The following is a 23,131-nucleotide window of genomic DNA, read 5'->3' as shown; positions in this document are numbered from 1 at the left end:
GCAGTGGATTGAAGGAGCCTGGAGTGTTTTATTGGTACGTTGTTTAGGTTTTTGTAACCACTTGAATACATTGGGTTGTGTGTGAGTGGGTGTGCCTGTGTGTGCATCTATGGGTCTGTGTGTTTGTATGGGTGTTTTTCTGTACGTGTCTGTGTGTGTCTGTGTGGTTATGTCTGTGTATATCCCTGTGTGTATTTCTGTGTGTGTGGGTGCGTGTCTGTTTCTGTGTGCCTCTCTGTGTGTTTGTGTATGTTTGTGTGTATCTGTGTGTGTCAGAATCACATCATAGGGCATGTGCCAAAGTTGAAAAAACCCTGAGACTTCACCTAGGCCAACGTCAACACAGTTGATCAAAAGAAGGAACCAGTCCCAGAGACATGGAGGGATAACTCAAGGTCCCAGAGAACAAAGGACAGAAGCAGCTGCACTCTGGTCTCCAGATGGACTGTGCGCAGCTTGAGCACCCAGGATACAGCCCCGTGGTGAGTTCTTTTCAGAAGGGGAGGCCACTAGAGGCTTTAGAGCTTGCTGGCACCACAGGGGCTGGTGCTCTTCTTTCCCAGAGCTCATTTGGGTTATATCAAAATTGTTCCACAGTCTGAACTCAAAGGTCCAGCCCCGGATAGATCAAAGTCACCTGGGAATGTTTTCCCTGGGCCCTGGGAAAAGCCCGACCTAAGGAATGACCAGGTGATTCACATCCCCACTGCCTGATAGTTAAGGGCTGACTCACTCCTCTCCACTGGCCCAGGAGCAAAACCAGATACGTGGAGCCTCCCCTCATACTCTGGTGCTCAAACTCATGTGTGACAACCCTCTGTGCATTGCAAGTCAGAGTGGGTCGATGCTGCTGTTACAGCGGGAATTTCATTTCCGCCTGGATGTCTCATTTTGTCATCTCATTTGGTGACAAATCAAGGTGATTTATAGGGAGCAAGCCTGCATTTAGTGTGATGGTCTCATCCAAAATGTTAGCTCCTCATGCACCCCTCCCGTTACTGCCCTGACCTCACTCAATGGATATCTGTGCATTCAGAAATAGAGAAGTAAGGCTGGGGGTCTGAAAGCTCTAGCTCATTCCAATCCCCAAATTCAGGTCATTGCCACTGAGATGGGCAAGAGCTGATCTAAGCTCCTCAAGGCCTGTTTTTAAACATTTAGCAGAAATGCCCCCTGCTGCAATATAAACCAGCATGTGCTTGGGATAAATGGTACTTACTTCCCTCAGAGCAGCGCGGTCTAATAGAAATATAATGTGAGCCTCAGATGTGATTCACATTTTTCTAATAGCCACATTTTAAAAAGTTAAAAGCAAGGGGTGGAATTAGTTTTTATAGTATCTTTTACTTAACCCAATATATCCAAAATAATATCATTTCAACATGTAATAAATATAAAAAATTATTAAAGAGATATTTTATATTCTTGTTTTGAGCTAAGTCTTTGGGACTCTGATACGTATTTTACATTGACAGCCATTCTCGTTTCAGACCTGCCACACTGCAGGCACTCAATAGCCTAGTGTGACTGGTGGCTTCCATATTGGGTGATGCAGCCTTGGGGCATCTCTAGGCTGCTGCTATACACAAGGAATATGGTTGTTCTTTTAGATGATGCTGAGCTGAGGGCTCTGGATATCAGTTTCTCCATCTGTGGTGATATTCTGTGTTCATTTGACTTCCCAGAGGTGGTTTCAGGGTCTCTCCAAGTCAAATAGGACTCCCACTTTCTGGACTGTTATTCTGAATGATAAAACAGGATTACAAAATGGTGGACTGGGAAAAAACAAAAAGATGAACTGTGTTAAATATTTGCATTGAACAAATCTGTGTCTCAAATATCCCAAAATGGCCACATCTGTTTATATAACCTCATTTAGGAATCAAAAGTCTAAGTTTGAGGCTAAATCCAAATGTGAGGCCCCAGGCAAACGTCTTTCATGCCCAAATGTCCTTCCTGTCAACTCTCTCCACTTCAATAGTCTCCATTCTGATAGACTGCTCATATTTGAAAAACAAATGCAAATGTTCTGTGCAAACTATGTACATGCTTGGGATGGGTGGGGGAGCTGCAGCCTTCGCTTTGGGCAAGGAAGAACCAAGGTGCTGGAGAGGGGTTTCTGGAACTCTCAAAGCATGGAGGAATGGGAGGGAAGGGCCTCCACACAGGGGCCAAGTGTGTGAGTACAGGGAGGGAAGGCCCTTCCCTTGTCACAACAAGTTCCTAGATATTTGTGACACCTCAGGCCCATTCCCACAGCATTGGTCTCTCTCTCTCTCTCTCTCCTTCTCTCTTAGACAGACAAACACAGGTTCAGCTTGTTGATTTTCTCTCCTTTCTGCCTAATTATGGCATGGTTTATAGAGAGCTACTGCATACCAGTCATTTGCAAGAAGAGATGATTGTCTTGCCCTAGAATCACTCTAAGATTCAGAAAGGACAAAGAAGATGAATGAGTCCCTCCCCTGGGTGTCATCTTGTCCCAGCCTCCATCTTAACAAGCTGTAACTCAGTGCCAAGGATAGAGGATGAGATTTAACAAAGAGACTGATTCATGGCTTAGCTTACTGTAGAACAAGTTTGGGCAGGTCATTTCAACTTTCTGGTCTTTGGTTTCTCCATTCTGACATGGTGCCATCTCCATGAGAATAGGAACTCTGCTTAGCACAGTGTCTGGAATAGTGTAGCGACATAATTACTGCATTTGGAGAATGGTTAAATGTATGTGTCGGTAAAATGGGATGAATAACAATACCTGATTTTTAATTGATTGTTTTGAGCCAAATGGGGAACTGTACCCTACATACGCACATGAGTCACCTTCCCAGCGGGATTCATGCTAAAGGAAGAACTAATGGTTTACCTATTTAGAAACTCAAAGAAACTGAGTGATTGAAAAATGAACCAAGGAGTATGTTTGTGTGTTGGTGGGCGTGGGGTGCCTTCCTATGTAAGACATACTAAATACATTTTCATTGGGGATATTCAGTGCATCTTACCTAGGAATTACCATTAGGCAACTGTAAAGCGTTTCTGCTTCTAAAATCAGCAAGCTCTTTTGGAGATGCTTTTGGGAACACCCTGCAAATGGATTGGGAGAAATGAGGTTTGATGCCAGTCCTTGGACATGCATGCTCTAGGAGACAGGATGCAGTTTCAAAGTAGTGTTGAAGAGGAGAGGTGGCACAGAATACTGGAAAGACCATTGGACCAGGAGTTAGGAGACCTGGGACCTCATTCTAGCTCTGCCATGCATTCCATGTGATATCAGGCAAGTAATTTGCCCTCTGGGCTTGGGTTCCTTCTCTGTTAAGGTTGATGTTGAATGCCAGATAATGTCTTCTGGCCTTTTGAGCACTACTCTGAGTTAAGTGTAAGCCACTCATCCCAGCACTCCCAGTCTAGAACACAGCTACCTCCTTATTCTGCCAGAGCAAGAAGTTCTGTGTGTAGCATTGGCAGTCAGGGAGAGTGAATTTCCATTCACTTCACAAGCACATTCCCCTCCCCAGGGTGAGTAGTTTAGCAACAGTGAAGATGCTGAAATCTGACTTTGGCAGAAGATGAGTTCAAAGGCTCCTTGACGGGGCACATCCTCCAATCTAGGAGTTGCCTTTTTTGACAAGTAAGTTTAGGGGAATGAACTCCAGATTTAGGTTAGGAGACTTGAGCTCTAAAATCATTTTTGATGCTAACTCTCCTGTCACTTCAGACTCTTCCTTCCCCTCTCTGGGCTGCTGTTACCTTCCATGAAACGATGCCATTTGCTTTGATTATTTCAGAGTCCTTCACACTGTGGTCTTCCGTGTCATATGCCTTCAGTGAGGCAAGGTCAAACCAGGACGAGGGTATCTGGCTGGTTTCCCACTCCTCTAGGCAGCATGTTCATCTCTGTAAAATATCACCACTAGCTGGTCAGGCGTTTTAGCTGCCAAAAATAGAGATCACTTCTGACAGAGTAGACCTTGACCAAATCTCAAGCTACTCAGACATCACTTTGCAAAACAAACAACTAAAGGAAAACCACCCACCAACAACAATAACAACGAAGACCAATTTATCGAGTTCCTATGCCCAGAAGTATAAATCTGCCCTCTCCACGGGTCGGCCCCTTTTGATATTTCGAGTTTTGTCTTAGAGGTCTACTCTGATGTGATCATTAAAAATGTATACATGTATCAAATCATCACATTGTTCCCCATGAATACGTATAATGATTCTGTATGAATCATAAGTAAAAAATAAATATTTTTAAAAATAAGTGAAAATACCTTAAGAAAAATAAGACAACAATGGCTGTCATCTAAGAAAAACCTAAAAAGTAGGTGATATGAGCCTGATTTTCAGGTGAGGAACCTGAAGGTTAGAGTAATCATTTAAAACTCAAATTCAGTCATGTCACTTCCCAGCTTAAAACAAGTCAACACCTTCCTATTGCACCTGGAAATGAATCCATACTCTGCCCGTCTCCTCCCTCCCATTTCATCCTGCATTGGGTCACACTCTGGGCTGCAGTCACCCTGGCCTCTGCCAGAGCCTGGTGCATGCACGCCAGACTCTCTCCACCCCGTGAACCTTTGCACATGCTGATTCTTCCTCCTGGAAAGCTCTCCCAGCTTTTCAGCTGGAGGGCTCCTTCAAATCCTAAAGACTTCAGCTTTAAATGCCATCGCCTCAGAGAAGCCTCTTAGGAGAATCTTAAGTAATCCCCTTCTAGCAATTAGTCTTTATCAGGGCACCAACTGCATCCTTCACAACGTGGTTCACAATTTAAATTTCTTATTGAGTTGCTGGCTTATTTATTTTTGGTCTTTCCCATTTGGCTATAAGCCCCAGGAGGGCAGAAACCATGATTGTTTATTCACCCTGATGGATCTGATGCCTAATACAGTGCATGGCATATGCATATGTGGAAAGCAGACATGTTTGAAGGGCTCTAGCAATGCAAATAGGACTCAGATGAAGGTCTTTGCTTTCAGAGATCTCATGATCAAATCAGGAAGGGGCACAAAGAGATGGCCACAGTCGAGTATGATCTTTTCTCCAATAGATGTAAGTAAGTGACACTACAGCATCAGGGTACACAATTGTTAACTCTGCAGGCAAGGGCCACCGTGAGTAGTCAAGGAAGACTTTGCAGCAGAGATAATGTTTTGGTTTACATGTTGAAGATTAAGTAGAGATTTATTTGTGAGAGCTCCAGGTAAAAGCGTTCCAGAAAGGTGGGTCTATATGAATGATGGCCCAGAGGTGTGGAGAATAAGTGAGAATGAGGCATTTGGAGGAAAGTCAGTGTCTTTATGTGATGTGTATAGAGGAGCTTCTGAGGGGCAACTAGAAGTGGCCAACTGTAGCAAGCTCAGGAGACTCAACACTATCCTAAAGATAACAGGGGGAGAGCAAAAGGCGTTCAGTAGAGGAATAATCATATTTAAGTTTAGCTTTTAAAAACTTTTTTAAATTGTAAAAGTAATTCATACTCACTGTAGAAAAGTTTGCAGATAATAGAAACATATTGAGAAACCAATGATCTGTGGCCAGCATGTAGGTTAGCCACACTGGCAGTATGTCCAGCACCAAGCTGAGAAAGGGGTTAGAGCAGGCTGGGACCAGAGACAGAAGAGCCCTTTATAAGCCTTACAGGAGTAAAAAGGGAGAGATGATGAGGGCCTGAGCTTGGATGGAGGTTAGGTAAAGGATGCTGGAAACTTTTATGAAGATGAATCTTTTAGGCAAGGGCCAGAAGTGGGCTATGGGAGAAGTGAAAGGGAACTGTGCTCACCCCTCATCCCCTGAAAGAGAGCTGAGCACCTAATGCATAGCATTAGGTCTAGTCTAGCATCATGCATAAGCATGAATGTTTGATGGCTTCCTCCAGAAGCCTCCTGTGGTCCTCTAGCACATCACAAGAACATCATTCATGGCAGGAAGGTGAAATGCAGTGAATCTGGGAACTCTACCTCCCTACCCCCACCCGCCACTCATGCTGCCATGCTTACAGTTAGCTATAAAGTAAGGGGTCTTTCTTGTGTGCAGAAATGCACTGTGTGCCACATGGGACATCAGAAAAGCAGGCCTACAAGGGACCTCAAAAATCATCTAGTCCAATCCCTTATCATTGAATGGACAAGAAGCTCATATTTACTCTACAATTGTTTAGTCTTTGTCCTAACTATATGTGGCAGGTATTGGTCTTATTCTCACTTAACAGAAGTGGAAACTGAGCCTGAGAGAGATTAAGTATCTCATGTAAGGTCACAGAAAAGGCTATGGCTACATTCAAAGTCAGGTCTCTCTGACTACAGCTCATGTCTATTCTACAGCAGCACATTATTCCTCCTTTGGAGGAGGGAACTATAAGCCAGGGAGATGAAGAGTGGCTTGCCTGAAGCAAATCTTTGGCAGAACAAGAACGACAAGACAGATCGCTTAATTCCTACTGCATACCACTACTTCTTGGGCTGTTTCTAGTCTGTGTCTATTATGGGTTTGGCTCTTCACTGACTGATGTGGTGGGAGGGGATGGTGGATGCAGAACCATTCCTAGATGGCTTATGATCTTCCTAAGGAGGTGGCTCCAAAGGTCGTAACTAAAATGACTAGCACAGACTGGCAGCCTTCTTTTTCCTTTTCCTTCCCCCATCTCCCATACTTTACTCCTTCTCCTTTTATCAACTGGTCATCAGGGCTGAGGATAAGGATAAAGTACTCAACAAACTCTCATCCAAAGGGTCCCACCGTAACTGGTAGCCAGAGTAGGAAGGAATGCATGAAGGAGGTATTTCAGGAAGGCACTCAAACCATAGACACCAGCATTCTGTAGTCGACCTCAAGGTCAGGCATGAGATGGCCAATTGCACGCTGGCTGCTTTAAGATGCTGTTGCATGGACATGGGCAGAAAAAGGAAGCCAGGGAGGGTTGCAAGTCAGGCCAAGTGCCAGTGATACAGAAACAGACAGTCTTTAGGGCCAATATCTGCTTCATGGGAGGACACAGGATAGATCTGACTGACTTTTGCTTGCTGTGGTCAGAGGCAGTGAGAGAGAAGAGCAGGGGTGTTGGACCCAGACAGACATGGGTTCAATTTATAGCACTGATAATGTATAGCTGCGGGACCTTGTGCAGTGATTTAACCTCTGAAAGTTTTCTCACCTTTAAATGGTGAGGAAAATACATATGTGAAAAGTATGCGAAAGAAAACATGCAAAGCACCTAGCCTTGCTGGAATCCTCAGTTAATCATGATGATGATGATCATGACAATGGTAATGATGATAATGGTGATAATGGTAGTGATGAAGACTGATCACAGTCTGCCCTTCTTTTTGAGTATCTTTGGAAAATGAAATCTCTTTGATTCCTGCTAATGCTTTAAGCTGTGTCAACCAACAGATGGGTTGGGGAGGTGAAGGGGGATAACTGAAATATTTAGCTCCTGCTCTGTACCATCTACTACAATAGGCTCACCTGCATACTTTTTTCTTCATCTCATTTCTCATGAGAGTCCTGTGAAATCTGTCTTATCATCCATATCTTATGAATGAGAAAACTGAGGTCAAAGAGGTTAAGTCATTTTCTCAAAGTCTCACAGTAATTAAGTCACAGAGCCAGGATTTGATATCAAGAACACAGGGCTCTCTCTTTTATTGACTGCACTTCTCATGAACTGCTTGAGACAGGATTCTATGGCTTCTCAACTGTGAGGTTTTTTGTTGTATTGGAACATTTCTGGATAAACTCTGACCCACAACCATCCCAGCAAGGAGACCTGAGCAGAAGTCCCGACAATTATACCTTGAACTGTGCTGACTCCAACAGGCATCATTCATTCCTTTTTATTCTGCTATTATTCAAAAAGTCAGCTGTGTTTATTGAGTCTGACACTACTTTTGGCCCTAGGAACAGAAAGAAGAAAGACTGGAGTGAGATTAATGATAGATAACAGCAATGTATTTGTTTGATGTGCCCTTTGATAGATGTAAATCATAGATTGTGTGTGGAGGTATCAGTCAGTATCCAGTCAGGAGAAAAACATCATACCAACTTTTTTAAACAAAGAGAATTCAGTCAAAATAATTATTAACTAGGAATAATGAATTGTTAACTAGGTAACTCAAAGAGCAAAGATAAAACAGTAAGTTATTCCAGATACAGCACAACCTTGACTGAGGAAACAAAATGACGATGTTAGAATTATTAAAATGTAGAATCTTGGGACTGAGGAAACAAAATGAAGATGTTAGAATTTTTAAAATGTAGAATCTTGGAGATCAGACCCTGCAGAGCTGAAATTGAGCTCTTTGAGGAGAGCACCTTTCCTGCTGGTGCTAGTGGTTCTGAATATGGAGGAGGCAACCTGTTTAATTTGGACTTCTGAGAAGGGACCACCAACCAGTTGCTGTTGATGTTGAGGAGCAAATACAATAAAATGTGTTCTGAAATGTTGGGAAAAATCTGAAGCCCGGATCTAACTGATGCTACAGGACCAGACTACTACTTCTGGGATGGAACAGCAAGACTAGCATGATGCTGCTAAGAAAAGGAAGCAGACAGAATGTTCACAGGAAGTAAATTGAAAGACAGGAATTTCTTCTTTTTTCTCCTACCTTGCAGCATCCCTATAGTTCCCTCTATTGGCAACATTCAACAGGAATCCAGCTGGAAAAGCAGAAATGTGGTTTATAGAGCCCTATCACAAAACAGTGTATAGAAGGGTGGGTATGAATTGATAGACAATTGTGGACAAGAATAGAGACTCAAAATACTGAATTAGTTAGAGAAGGCTGCCTGGAAGGCATGGCATCACTTTCAGAGGAGAGTTTGAATCTTGAAGGATGTGAGTAGAACGGAGTAAGAGGATAAAACATTGATGGTGACATGAGTTGTTTTAAGAAATAAAAGTAGGAATGGTACCAACTCCTCCTTGTACCTCTGGTAGAATTCAGCTGTGAATCCATCTGGTCCTGGACTTTTTTTGGTTGGTAGGCTATTAATTATTGCCTCAATTTCAGAGCCTGCTATTGGTCTATTCAGGGATTCAACTTCTTCCTGGTTTAGTCTTGGAAGAGTGTAAGTGTCCAGGAAATTATCCATTTCTTCTAGATTTTCCAGTTTATTTGCATAGAGGTGTTTATAGTATTCTCTGATGGTAGTTTGTATTTCTGTGGGGTCGGTGGTGATATCCCCTTTATCATTTTTAATTGCGTCGATTTGATTCCTCTCTCTTTTCTTCTTTATTAGTCTTGCTAGTGGTCTGTCAATTTTGTTGATCTTTTCAAAAAACCAACTCCTGGATTCATTGATTTTTTTGGAGAGTTTTTTGTGTCTCTATCTCCTTCAGTTCTGCTCTGATCTTAGTTATTTCTTGCCTTCTGCTAGATTTCGAATGTGTTTGCTCTTGCTTCTCTAGTTCTTTTAATTGCGATGTTAGAGTGTCAATTTTAGATCTTTCCTGCTTTCTCTTGTGGGCATTTAGTGCTATAAATTTCCCTCTACACACTGCTTTAAATGTGTCCCAGAGATTCTGGTATGTTGTATCTTTGTTCTCATTGGTTTCAAAGAACATCTTTATTTCTGCCTTCATTTCGTTATGTACCCAGTAGTCATTCAGGAGCAGGTTGTTCAGTTTCCATGTAGTTGAGCGGTTTTGATTGAGTTTCTTAGTCCTGAGTTCTAGTTTGATTGCACTGTGGTCTGAGAGACAGTTTGTTATAATTTCTGTTCTTGTACATTTGCTGAGGAGTGCTTTACTTCCAATTACGTGGTCGATCAATCAATAGAAAAGGAGGGAATCCTCCCTAACTCATTTTATGAGGCCAACATCATCCTGATACCAAAGCCTGGCAGAGACACAACAAAAAAAGAGAATTTTAGACCAATATCCCTGATGAACATCGATGCAAAAATCCTCAATAAAATACTGGCAAACCGGATTCAGCAGCACATCAAAAGGCTTATCCACCATGATCAAGTGGGCTTCATCCCTGGGATGCAAGGCTGGTTCAACATTCGCAAATCAATAAACATAATGCAGCATATAAACAGAACCAAAGACAAGAACCACATGATTATCTCAATAGATGCAGAAAAGGCTTTTGACAAAATTCAACAGCCCTTCATGCTAAAAACGCTCAATAAATTCGGTATTGATGGAACGTACCTCAAAATAATAAGAGCTATTTATGACAAACCCACAGCCAATATCATACTGAATGGGCAAAAACTGGAAAAATTCCCTTTGAAAACTGGCACAAGACAGGGATGCCCTCTCTCACCACTCCTATTCAACATAGTGTTGGAAGTTCTGGCGAGGGCAATTAGGCAAGAGAAAGAAATCAAGGGTATTCAGATAGGAAAAGAAGAAGTCAAATTGTCCCTGTTTGCAGATGACATGATTGTATATTTAGAAAACCCCATTGTCTCAGCCCAAAATCTCCTTAAGCTGATAAGCAACTTCAGCAAAGTCTCAGGATACAAAATTAATGTGCAAAAATCACAAGCATTCTTATACACCAGTAACAGACAAACAGAGAGCCAAATCAGGAATGAACTTCCATTCACAATTGCTTCAAAGAGAATAAAATACCTAGGAATCCAACTTACAAGGGATGTAAAGGACCTCTTCAAGGAGAACTACAAACCACTGCTCAGTGAAATAAAAGAGGACACAAACAAATGGAAGAACATACCATGCTCATGGATAGGAAGAATCAATATCGTGAAAATGGCCATACTGCCCAAGGTAATTTATAGATTCAATGCCATCCCCATCAAGCTACCAATGAGTTTCTTCACAGAATTGGAAAAAAACTGCTTTAAAGTTCATATGGAACCAAAAAAGAGCCCGCATCTCCAAGACAATCCTAAGCCAAAAGAACAAAGCTGGAGGCATCACGCTACCTGACTTCAAACTATACTACAAGGCTACAGTAACCAAAACAGCATGGTACTGGTACCAAAACAGAGATATAGACCAATGGAACAGAACAGAGTCCTCAGAAATAATACCACACATCTACAGCCATCTGATCTTTGACAAACCTGAGAGAAACAAGAAATGGGGAAAGGATTCCCTATTTAATAAATGGTGCTGGGAAAATTGGCTAGCCATAAGTAGAAAGCTGAAACTGGATCCTTTCCTTACTCCTTATACGAAAATTAATTCAAGATGGATTAGAGACTTAAATGTTAGACCTAATACCATAAAAATCCTAGAGGAAAACCTAGGTAGTACCATTCAGGACATAGGCATGGGCAAAGACTTCATGTCTAAAACACCAAAAGCAATGGCAGCAAAAGCCAAAATTGACAAATGGGATCTCATTAAACTAAAGAGCTTCTGCACAGCAAAAGAAACTACCATCAGAGTGAACAGGCAACCTACAGAATGGGAGAAAATTTTTGCAATCTACTCATCTGACAAAGGGCTAATATCCAGAACCTACAAAGAACTCAAACAAATTTACAAGAAAAAAACAAGCAACCCCATCAAAAAGTGCGCAAAGGATATGAACAGACATTTCTCAAAAGAAGACATTCATACAGCCAACAGACACATGAAAAAATGCTCATCATCACTGGCCATCAGAGAAATGCAAATCAAAACCACAATGAGATACCATCTCACACCAGTTAGAATGGTGATCATTAAAAAGTCAGGAAACAACAGATGCTGGAGAGGATGTGGAGAAATAGGAACACTTTTACACTGTTGGTGGGATTGTAAACTAGTTCAACCATTATGGAAAACAGTATGGCGATTCCTCAAGGATCTAGAACTAGATGTACCGTATGACCCAGCCATCCCATTACTGGGTATATACCCAAAGGATTATAAATTATGCTGCTATAAAGACACATGCACACGTATGTTTATTGCAGCACTATTCACAATAGCAAAGACTTGGAATCAACCCAAATGTCCATCAGTGACAGATTGGATTAAGAAAATGTGGCACATATACACCATGGAATACTATGCAGCCATCAAAAAGGATGAGTTTGTGTCCTTTGTAGGGACATGGATGCAGCTGGAAACCATCATTCTTAGCAAACTATCACAAGAACAGAAAACCAAACACCGCATGTTCTCACTCATAGGTGGGAACTGAACAATGAGATCACTTGGACTCAGGAAGGGGAACATCACACACCGGGGCCTATCATGGGGAGGGGGGAGGGGGGAGGGGGGAGGGATTGCATTGGGAGTTATACCTGATGTAAATGACGAGTTGATGGGTGCAGCACACCAACATGGCACAAGTATACATATGTAACAAACCTGCACGTTATGCACATGTACCCTACAACTTAAAGTATAATAATAATAAATAAATTTTAAAAAAAAAGAAATAAAAGTAAAACCCATAAAAAGACACACATAGAAGTAATGTCAACAAAATGAAGGGATAGGAGTTTTCAGAACTCATATCCTTGCAGAAACATCAATTTGAACAACTATCCATGTGCAAAAATATCTTCACAAGAGCTGAAGGAATCCAGGAGAGAGAGTACAGCACCTGAGTGGAACACAGAAAAAAGAAAAGATGCACTAAACAGGGTATACAGGACAGTTTCACATTACCTGTATCATCCTTCCCCTATGCCCAGGCAATACATCATGGAGATACCCTCTATGTGGGGAAGAAGAGTGAAGTGATCATCCATCTTTACCATGGACCACAGCATTAGGCCTAACCCAGGCTCCAGGCCAGATCTGACAGCCCCAGCCAGGCTACAAGCTGACTCCCAGGGACCCAGGCTTCAGGCCCACCCCAGTCCTGTTGAAGATCCAGACTCCAGGCTCATCTCCATGAGCCCAGTTGCCAGGACCACCTCAGTGGATGCTGATGCCAGACCAGCTCCAGTGGACCCACGGTCCAGGCCTACACCCATAGATTCAGTTTTCAAGCCTGCCCTCATGGACCCACACACCAGGCCTGTCCACACAGACCCAAACTCCAGCCTACACCAGTGGACCAGTCTATAGGACCTCCTACGTGAGGACTCCAGCAGCAAGCCCACCCATGGACCTCATCAGATGGCCCACCCAGAACCTCTGAGAAAGTAAACTGGTGAAGAGATTAACTTGCTGAAGCTAGTCTGTAAAGACTGGAGGAGGTGCCTACATCTTCAAACACAGACATCAACAAAAGCAACAAAGATTATGTATACTCATAGAAACATGATCCCACCAAATGAACAAAATAAAGCACCAGTAACCAACACTAAAGAAATACAGCTATATGAATTGCCTGACAAATAATTTAAAATAATCCTCTTAAAGAAGCTTAGTGAAGTATGAGAGAACACAGGTAGAAAAGTCAACAAAATCAGAAAAACAATACATGAAAAAAAATGAGAAGTTCAACAAAGAGATAGAAAACACACAAAAGAACCAAAGATAAATTCTGGAGCTGAGAAACACAATAACTAAACTGAAAATATTCATAAAGAGTTTCAACAGCAGACTCAATCAGGCAGATTTAGTGAGTTCAAAGACAGGTGATTTGAAATTATTCAGTCAAAGGAATAAAAAGAAAAAGGAATGAAATAGAGTGAAGAAAGCCTACAGGACTTGGGGAATACCACCAAGCAAATCAATATTTGCGTTATAGGAGTCGCTGAAGGAGCAGAGAAAGGTAATGGGCAGAAACCTTATTTAATAAATGGTGACATAAAACTTCCCAAACCTGGAGAGAGTAATGAGCACTCATACCTTTGAAGCCCAAAGAACTCCAAATAGATTAAATATAAAGTGATCTTTGGCCGGGAATGGTGGCTCACACCTGTAATCCCAGCACTTTGGGAGGCCAAGGCGGGTGGTTCACCTGAGGTCGGAAGTTCGAGATCAGCCTGACCAACATGGAGAAACCCCATCTCTACTGAAAATACAAAATTAGCTGGGCTTGGGGTGGCACGTGCCTGTAATCCCTGCTACTCGGGAGGCTGAGGCAAGAGAATTGCTTGAACCCAGGAGGTGGAGGTTGTGGTGATTCAAGATCATACCACTGCACTCCAGCCTGGGCAAAAAGAGTGAAACATTGTCTCAAAAAAAAAAAAAAGTGATCTCCACTGATGTACATTATAATCAAATTCTCAAATTCAAAGATAAAGAGAATTTTAAGAGCATCAAGAGAAAAGCACCTTGTCACATACAAGGGAACCTTCTGAAGTCTATCAATTGATTTCTTAGCAGAAAGCTTGAAGGCCTGAAGAGAGTGGGATGACATATTCAAAGGACTGAAAGGAAAAACAAAACAAAACAAAAAAAACTTTCAACCAAGAGTACTATACTTAAGAAAGCTGTCCTTGAGAAATGAAGGGGAGATAAAGACTTTCACAGACAAACAAAATCTGTGGGAGATCATTATCACTGGACCACTTTACAAGAAATGCTAAAGAAAGTTTTTCTGTTTAAAATAAAAGGATGTTAACAGCATGAAAACATAAAAGTTTAAAACTCACTGTAAAGGTGAAAATATAGTCAAATCCTGATGTTTTAATACTATAATGGTAGTGTATACACCACTTTTAACACTAATATAAAAGTTAAAGGAAAATATATTAAAATAATGATAGCCACAACAATTTATTAATGGATATACAATATATAAAAGATAGAAATTGTTACATCAATAACATAAAATGTGAGAAAAGGGAAAGCCAAAGTATAGAATTTTTGTATGTGATTGAAGTTAAGTTGTTATCAGCTTAAAATAGACTGTTATAACTCTAAGCTATTTAGTGTAAGACTTATGGTAACCACAAAAGTAAACTACCTGTAGTACACACAGATAAGACACAGAGAAAGAAATCCTAGCATACAACTATGAAAAATTATCAAATCATGAAAGAAGACAGCTAGAGAGGAAGAAAGGAACAAAACAACCAGAAATCAATTAGCAAAATGGCAATAGTGACTCCTTACCTATCAATAATTACTTTTAATTGTAAATGGATTAAATGCCCCAATCAAAAGACATACAGTGACTAAATGGATTTTTTAAAAAGCCCCAATTATATGTTGCTTACAAGAGATTTATTTTAGCTTTAAGATCACATGTAGGCTCAAAGTGAAGGGATAGAAAAAGGTATTCCATGACGATGGTAATCGAAAGAGAGCAGGAGTAGCTCTGCTTATATCAGACAAAATAGATTTTAAGTGAAAAATGGTTGCAAGAGATGAAGAACATCATTGTATACTGATAAGGGGGTCAATTAATCAAGAGTATACAGAAATTATAAATATATACACATCCAACATTGGAACACCTAAATATATAAAGCAAATATTAGCAGAACTAAAGGGTAAAACAGACAACAACATTAATAGGAGGCTTCAATATCCCACTTTCAAAAATGGATAGATCATGAAGACAGAAAATCAATGTGGAAACAACAGACTTGAACAACACTGTAGACCAAATGGACCTAACGAACCTACAGAACATTCCATCCGACAGTAGCAGAATACATATTATTTTCAAGTGCACATGGAACATTCTCTGGGATAAGTCAAATTACACTATAAAACAAGTATTAACAAATTTAAGAAGATTAAAATCATATCCAGTATCTTTTTCAATGACAGTGCTATGAAATAAAAAATCAAAACCAGCAGGAAAATTGAAAAATTCACAAATATTTGGAAATTAAACAACACATTCTTAATAACCAATGGATTAAAGAAGAAATCAAATGGGAAACCAAAATGTATCTTGAGAAAAATGAAATTGAAAACACAACATAACAAAACTTATGGGATACAGAAAAACACCACCCTAAGAGGAAGATTTATAGTGACAAATGCCTACATTAAGACAAAAGAAAGATTTCAAATAAACAACCTAACTTTATACCTCAAGGAACTAGAAAAGAACAAAGTCCAAAGTTAGCAGAAAGAAGAAAATAATAAAAATCAGAGCAGAAATCAATAAAGCAAACTAGCAAAACAGTGAAAAATATCAATGAAACTGAGTTGTTTTTTAAAAAGATAAATAAAATTGGCAAACCTTTAGCTGAACTAAGAAAAAGAGAAAACTCAAATAAAATTATAAATAAATAAGACGCTACAACTAATAGTGCAGAAATACAAAGGATCATAAGGGAGTACTATGAACAATTACATGCCAATGAATTAGATAACCTAGAAAAAATGAATAACCTTCTAGAGAACGTACCGTCTACCAAAACTGAACCATGAGGCAAAAGGCAATCTGAACAGGTCAATAACAAGAAAGGAGATTGAATCAGTAAACAAAAATCTCGGAACAAAGAAGAGCTTGGGACCTGATGGCTTTACTGGTGAATTCTAGCAAACATTTTTTAAAAATCCAATTATTTAAAAAATAATGCCAATTCTCCTCAAACTTTTTCAAAAAATTGAAGAGAGAAGAACACTTCCAAACTTATTTAATGAGGCCAGCATTACCCAGATACCAAAGACAAACAGGAACACTGCAGAAAGGAAAATCACAGAGCAATATCCCTAATGAACATAAAGCAAAAATCCTCAAAAAAAAAAAAAAATTTGCAAGCCAAATTCAACAGCACATCAAAAGGATCATATACCGTGATCCAGTGGGATTTATCCTAGAATGCAAAGATGATTCAGCATACACAAATCAGCAAATGTGATACACCACATTAACAGAATGAAGGATAAAAATTATATGATCATCTCAACAGATGCAGAAAAAGCATTTGATAAAATTCAACATCCTTTCATGATAAAAACTCTCAACAAATTAGGTGTCAAATTTTAACTCAATACAATAAAGGCCACATATGAGAAGCCCACAGTTAACATTGTATTCAATGATGGAAAAAGTAGCTAAAAAAAAAAAATAAATGTAGAGCCAGGCGTGGTGGCTTACACCTGTAATCCTAGCACTTTGGGAGGCCAAGGCTGGCAGATTGCTTGAGCTCAGCAGTTTGAGACCAACCTGGGCAACATGGTGAAACCTTGTCTCTACCAAAAAAAAAAAAAAAAAAAAATTAACCATGCCTGGTGGCACATGCCTGTAGTCCTAGCTATTTGGGGTTTGAGGTGGAAGGATAGCTTGAGCCCAGGAGGTCAAGACTGCAGTGAGCCGAGACTGTACCACTGTACTCCAGCCTAGGTGACAAAGACAGAAACAGTCTCAAAAAGCATAAAAATAAAAGTAAATAAATAAATTTAGAAAACAATACCATTTACAATAGCATAACAAATACTTAGGAATAAATTTAACTAGGAGATGAAAGATTTTTGCACATAAAACTAGAACACATTGATAAAGAAACTGAAGACACAAATAAATGAAAAGATCTCATGTTCATAGGTCAGAAGAATTACTATTGTAAAAATGTCCATGCTATCCAAAGTGATCTATAGATCCAGTGAAATCCCTATCCAAATTCCAATGGTGTTTTTCACAGAATTAGAAAAAGCAACCCTAAAATGTACATGGAACCACAGAAGACCCTGAATGGCCAAAACAATCTTGAGCAAGAATACAAAGAAGGAGGCAATGGACATCTTGATTTCAAAATATGCTACGAAGCTATAGTAAACAAAACAGGGCAGTACTGAAATTAAAACAAACATCTAAACCAATGTAACAGAATAGAAAGCACAAAATAAACCTCTGCATTTTTATCAATTAATTTTTGACAGAGGCACCAGGAACACACAATGGGAAAAGGACAGTCTTTGTCCTTTCCCAAATTGTGTTGGGAAAACTTGATATCTACATTCAGAAGAATGAAATTGGACCCTTATCTCATACTATGTAAAAAATTGACTTGAAATGCATTAAAGACTTTAAAATGATACTAGAAACTGTAAAACTGCTAGAAGAAAACATAGGAAAAAAAGTTTGTTGGTGTTGGCCTAGGCAATGACTTTTTTGGCTATGACCCCAAAAGCAAAGGCAACAAAAGCAAAACTAGACAAATGAGATTACATCAAACTAAAAAGCTTCCACAGATAAAGGAAATAATTGAAGGAATGAAGAGGCAAGCTACAGAATAGGATAAAATATTTGCAAACCATACAACTGATAAGGGGTTAATATCCAAACTGTGTAAAGAACTCACACAACTCAATAGCAAAAAAACAAATAACCTGATAAAAAATGGTCATAGAAATTAAATACGACATTTTTCAAAGGAATACATACAAATGGTCTACAGGTATATGAAAAAAAATGTTCAACATCACTAATCATCCAGGAAATGCAAATAAAAACCACAATAAAATATTACCTCATACCTGTTAAAGTGGATATTATCAAAAAGATGAAATACAATAGGTATTGTGAAAGATATGGAGAAAAGGGAACCCTTGTACACGGTTGGTGGGAATGTAAATTGCTACAGCCATTGTGGAAAACAGTATGGTAGATCCTTAAAAAATTAATTCTTTGCTCCAACAATCCTACTTCTGGATATAGATCCAAAAATAGGTAAATAAAATCTGTATGTTGAAGAGATATCTGTTCTCCTGTATTCATTGTGCATTATTCACAATAGCCAAGATATGAAACCAACCTAAGTGTCCATCAATGGGTGAATGAATAAAAAAAATGTGGTATTTTATTTATACACAATGTGGTATATATATGTGCATTTGTGTGTGTATATATATACAGACACACATATACACACACACAGATTGTGGTTTATATATGTATGTATATACACACATGTACATATACATATGTATATCACATGGTATGCTGCGAATATATATAATTTTTCTTCATCAGTTATTCTTCCATAAAGCTGGAATAGAATAAAATAAGAACATTTTTTTAAAAAGACACATACACATACATACACAGTGAAAAGAGAGTGTAGTTCATGATGGAAGGAGCCAGGATACATGCCAGAGAGTAAGGAGGAGATGAGGTAGGAGAGATGAGTAAGGGATGGACAGGGAAGACTCTCCTTCTGCCAGGTTCTGGGTCTCAAGCCTTGAAGGTTAAGAGGTCAGGATTGAACTTTGTGTTGAGGGCAGGAAAAGGGCCTAATTCACCCACTTGCCCAATTTTATCCCCCCAATTGTCCTTTGAATAAGACATTGTTGTCTCTACAAATGAAGAAATTTATCAGAGAGATAAAATCTCCCTGCCACACTTAACATCTCCAGTGGGAGCTGTTGATGTTATTGTCTACAGGGATGGCACAACCTGGTGTTGTGTGGGATTTGACCTTCATGGCCATAGATACGGTCCTGGATGGAGGTCATGCAGCTAGTAGACAAGCATGTTATGAGGAGTGTGGAGTCCTCTAATACATCTCAGGATTTTTTTCATGTCTCCAATGCTAGGAAGGGTCTATATGTGAAAAGTTGAAATCATACCTATAGATCACCTCCTTGAGAGAGCAATATTTGAAATCTCATCTCAAGAAGCCCTGTTTTTTTTTCTGCATTGTCCCCAATCCTTCAGAATACTTGGATCAAATAGGCCAATCTGGGATCAGTAAAACTTCCTAGTAGTTGTAGAATCATCAGTTTCCCAACTCCAAAATCTATGAGTTTCTGGTACCAAGAGCTTCCCTAATCCTTTCTAGTGGGTTCACGGTCAAGAAGACCACTAGATACCACTGGATCTTGAGTGTCAGCCACTGATTTCTCAGCTTGTTTGGGAGTTTGCAAAATTCAGTCCTTGGTGCCTGTTACAGCTAATTTCACACTTTGCTGTCACTTGTTATTAGGCGAGAAAAAAATACAGGCCCGCTAGCAAATTCTCATTTAAGGAGAAATAAAAAACACATTGGCTCTGGCTTCACTTAGGGAAAGAGCCAATTACTGAGTAGATATTGCCTAGTGTACCTCATGACTTAGGGACCCACAGAGGAGGGGTCAGGAAATTCATCTGGCCCTACAGCATGACGTGACTTCTGATGGTCTACTTGGGTCATGTCCAAGTGACACCATGCAGTATTCCTCATAGCACCATGCATCATTCCAGGTGGGTGACATTTGAAAGAACAGTTTTCGAATCCTGTGCCTAATCCATTGGTGATTTACTACATGGCTCTTCTTATAATTTGGGAAACTTATCCGTAGTTCCTTGCTGGCAGCTGACACATATTGAGCAATTTACAAGTAGCTATAGCAGCTTTAGATCTTCTGAGGCACAGAGCCCTGATATACCAGCATTAGACAGCTCTGTAATATGCTTGAGCTGGCCCCTTCATTTGATGAAACATTTGCAAAGCAGGGGAGAGCTAAGGTGATAGGAGCTTAATCTAATACATGTCTAAGTTTAGAGCACTGTTCTGGGCTCTGGAGATACCCAGGCAAATAAGACACATTCACTACTCTTTGGGATTCCCTAATCTGGTTGGAAAGACAGGTTGTATATAGAAAAAGATCAATCACTGTGGAAGGCAGATACATGCCAAGCAAGAGGCAGAGACAGTAAGCTCCTTTTGAACTGAAAAAGCCCGTCCATAGCATCTAACCAGACTCCATCATTTTCTGAGGAGGAAACTGAGGATCAGAGAGGAGTGTGACTTGATCAAAATGAATGTCTACTAATGGGACAGAATAGACACTAGACTAAAATATCACAGTTCAGTTCTCTCCCACTTCCAGTACATGATACCAAACACATACCAGATGTATCCATTTATGTGCTACTGACTTCATTTTCTATAGGCAGAACATGTGGCTCGGAGAAGCTAAGTGGCTTGCCAAATTTTCACAGCTATGAATTCTAGAGCTGGAACTTCAACTCAAGAGTCTTTTTCTCCTTGATCTCTCCAGCCTTCAGCCAGACACACTGGCAAAAGCCTCAAAGAACTTCAAAGAAGAGGCAGTATTTGTACTGGTCCTTTAAAGAGAGAAAAATAACAGCCATATGGTTGTGCAGAGAGGCACATGTGACTGTGCAGGGAGGTACATGGCAGTGGCAGTAGGGTAGAGTGGGGTCACGGGCATGTACCAGTAACTTGTAGGCTGAGGCTGCTGTTCTCTTTCAGACGAGTCAAGATACTGTCTCTTAAATGGTTACCTAACTAAATCATCATTCTGGACACGTGCCAAAAAAACTGAAACCATACCAGTTGGGGAGGAGCACCTCCTTGTGACCTTACTGCTTAATTACAGGGAAGCTACCAATCTACCAGTGAAATTATCTCTTTGCTTGACTTTCAAGCTCCCTGAATTAAGGTGGTAGGCAGTCATGGGCACTGGGGCACTGAGGCTGGGTATCATGATGGCCTTGATTAGTCCAGGAACTTTTTCTAGATCAGTGATCCTCGAACATGAAATCATGTGGGCACAGAAAATACTGATATCCAATATCCACTTCAGGACTTCAGGACTGGGCTATTGCCTGGGTACCAGGTAATTTTAACATACAGCCAAGGTTTCAAGCCACCACTCTAGTTGTATACCTCTCATGCAAACTACTTGGGACGCTTTGTAACTCATGTATATGTAGCATTCAGGCTGCTCGAAACCTGTCAGTACCCAGGTTTGCTGACTCTGGTCATTCATTTATTCATCAGCTCTCAACTACGTGCTTATTACATCCTAAATGCTAGGCAGTGGCGATGTAGTCAGTGATGTGCTGGTAAATATTTAACAACCAGCGCTCTGGGAAGAAACAAATCCCTGATTTGTAGTGTTTGCTGATTTCTCTGTTATAAACATCCCCACCATGACTGATCTCAAGCAGCTAACATAGAATCCACTGAACTCAGAGTTTGGAAGAAATGCAGGTAATTGGCTTTTGCGAGCCAGTGTGAGTTAGCTCCATCACACTCGTGGATAGAGTGAATTCACCCCGCACCCTTAAGGTAAGCAGAGTCTTGTTAGGAAAAGACCCACATGTGCACAGTCAACTGAAATCCCAAATGAAGGGTGTGGGAAGGAAATAAGTAAATTCAGCCTGGCAGGGTCAAGGAAGTTGAGTTTTGATGAATATGAATAGCTGACCAGAGACAGACCTTAGAAATCAATTTTCTCAGTTATCCCCTTTTGTTTTTCTCTAATGGCTTCCAAATACCTATGATGTCATCCACAGCCAGTCAGCATCTGACTAGGCTGAGCTAACTGGTGTTATGCACTGAGAAGATACAATTCTGCCCAAGAGGAGAGATGTCAGAGTTTTACTTAGTCTATGCAGCATTAGATCAGCAATACAGATGATTCCGTCAGCTATCTTAAAGTATGGTGGATAGCTTGTGGGTCTCTAGTTCAAACCACCGAACTGGTCCAGTTCTATCACAGTAGGTAATGAGAAACTGAGGCTCAGAGACCCCAAGTGGCTTGGGCTTGCTGCTTGAAGTTGGCATGAGAAGCCTGGCAGCTCCCAGGGCAGTGTTGGTACTCTGCTACTGGGCCAATCTTAAAGATCAAACACCTCCTGGACAACATTTATTAATACACTAATCTGAGGAACATCAGTTCATTTGCTTTGAACGAAAGGTTATGGGCAGAAAGGAAATCCAATCTTGTGTCTAAATTGATCCTAATAAGCCCACAATTGGCAGCCTCAGTGATGATCCTCTCAGGCTGTAATTGTGTGAAAAATGGATGAATTCCTATAACCAAGGAGAAACCAAATCTGCCCCCACTGGATAGTGGTTAATAATTTCATTAAGTTATCAATGAAATTAGCAGAGCCTTCTACCTTGATTAGTGGGGAATATTAGGTGCAGTTATTTTGTGGAATGTTGAGAAAGCCAGCAGTGCCTTGCCTTGGGGAATTCTTCCTGCTGGTTGATGGTCCCCTGGAGGCCAGACCATGTGGTTAGCTCTGAGTATCTTGCCTATGTGATATGATCAAGGATGCAGCAGACCCTTACTCCATGCAGAGGAGGTGCTGGGCCACTCGGGGATCAATTTAGGAGTATTTGTATGTGCACATGCAGCCAGTGGCAGGATAGATTGGGGAAATCTGGAGTTAAGGGTTCATTTAAAAGACACAGTGGTAGTGTAGAAAGAGAACTTGACTAGGAGTCAGGAACCCTGGGACTTCATCCTGGCTCTCCCCAGCAGGGTGACTTTGCACGAGTCACTTCCCCTTTCTGATGTCTTCTCCTTATCAGTAAAGCAAAAGAGGGGTTTGACTTAGTTGAATCTATGAATCTTTTCTCTAGCTCCATCATCCTCATCTTTTCAGTGTCT

The 23,131-nt window shown here is 40.4% G+C and overlaps 1 long non-coding RNA gene across 1 annotated transcript in view; it reads right to left on the bottom strand.

The window, feature by feature from the left end:
* Positions 1 to 7,805: 7,805 nt before the first annotated feature.
* Positions 7,806 to 23,131, bottom strand: part of LOC126939587 (uncharacterized) — a 41,639-nt gene continuing 26,313 nt past the window's right edge. Inside the window, exons 3-4 of the long non-coding RNA XR_007720417.1 lie at positions 8,930 to 9,839; positions 7,806 to 7,895 (exon numbers count right to left, since the gene is read on the bottom strand). This is a non-coding gene — a long non-coding RNA (uncharacterized LOC126939587). The remainder of the gene's footprint in view (positions 7,896 to 8,929; positions 9,840 to 23,131) is intronic.

Source organism: Macaca thibetana, chromosome 16, assembly GCF_024542745.1.
Source record: "Macaca thibetana thibetana isolate TM-01 chromosome 16, ASM2454274v1, whole genome shotgun sequence".
NCBI lineage: Eukaryota > Metazoa > Chordata > Mammalia > Primates > Cercopithecidae > Macaca > Macaca thibetana.
Note: the sequence above shows the minus strand (reverse complement) of the source record. Positions and strands in the feature narration are given on the sequence as shown.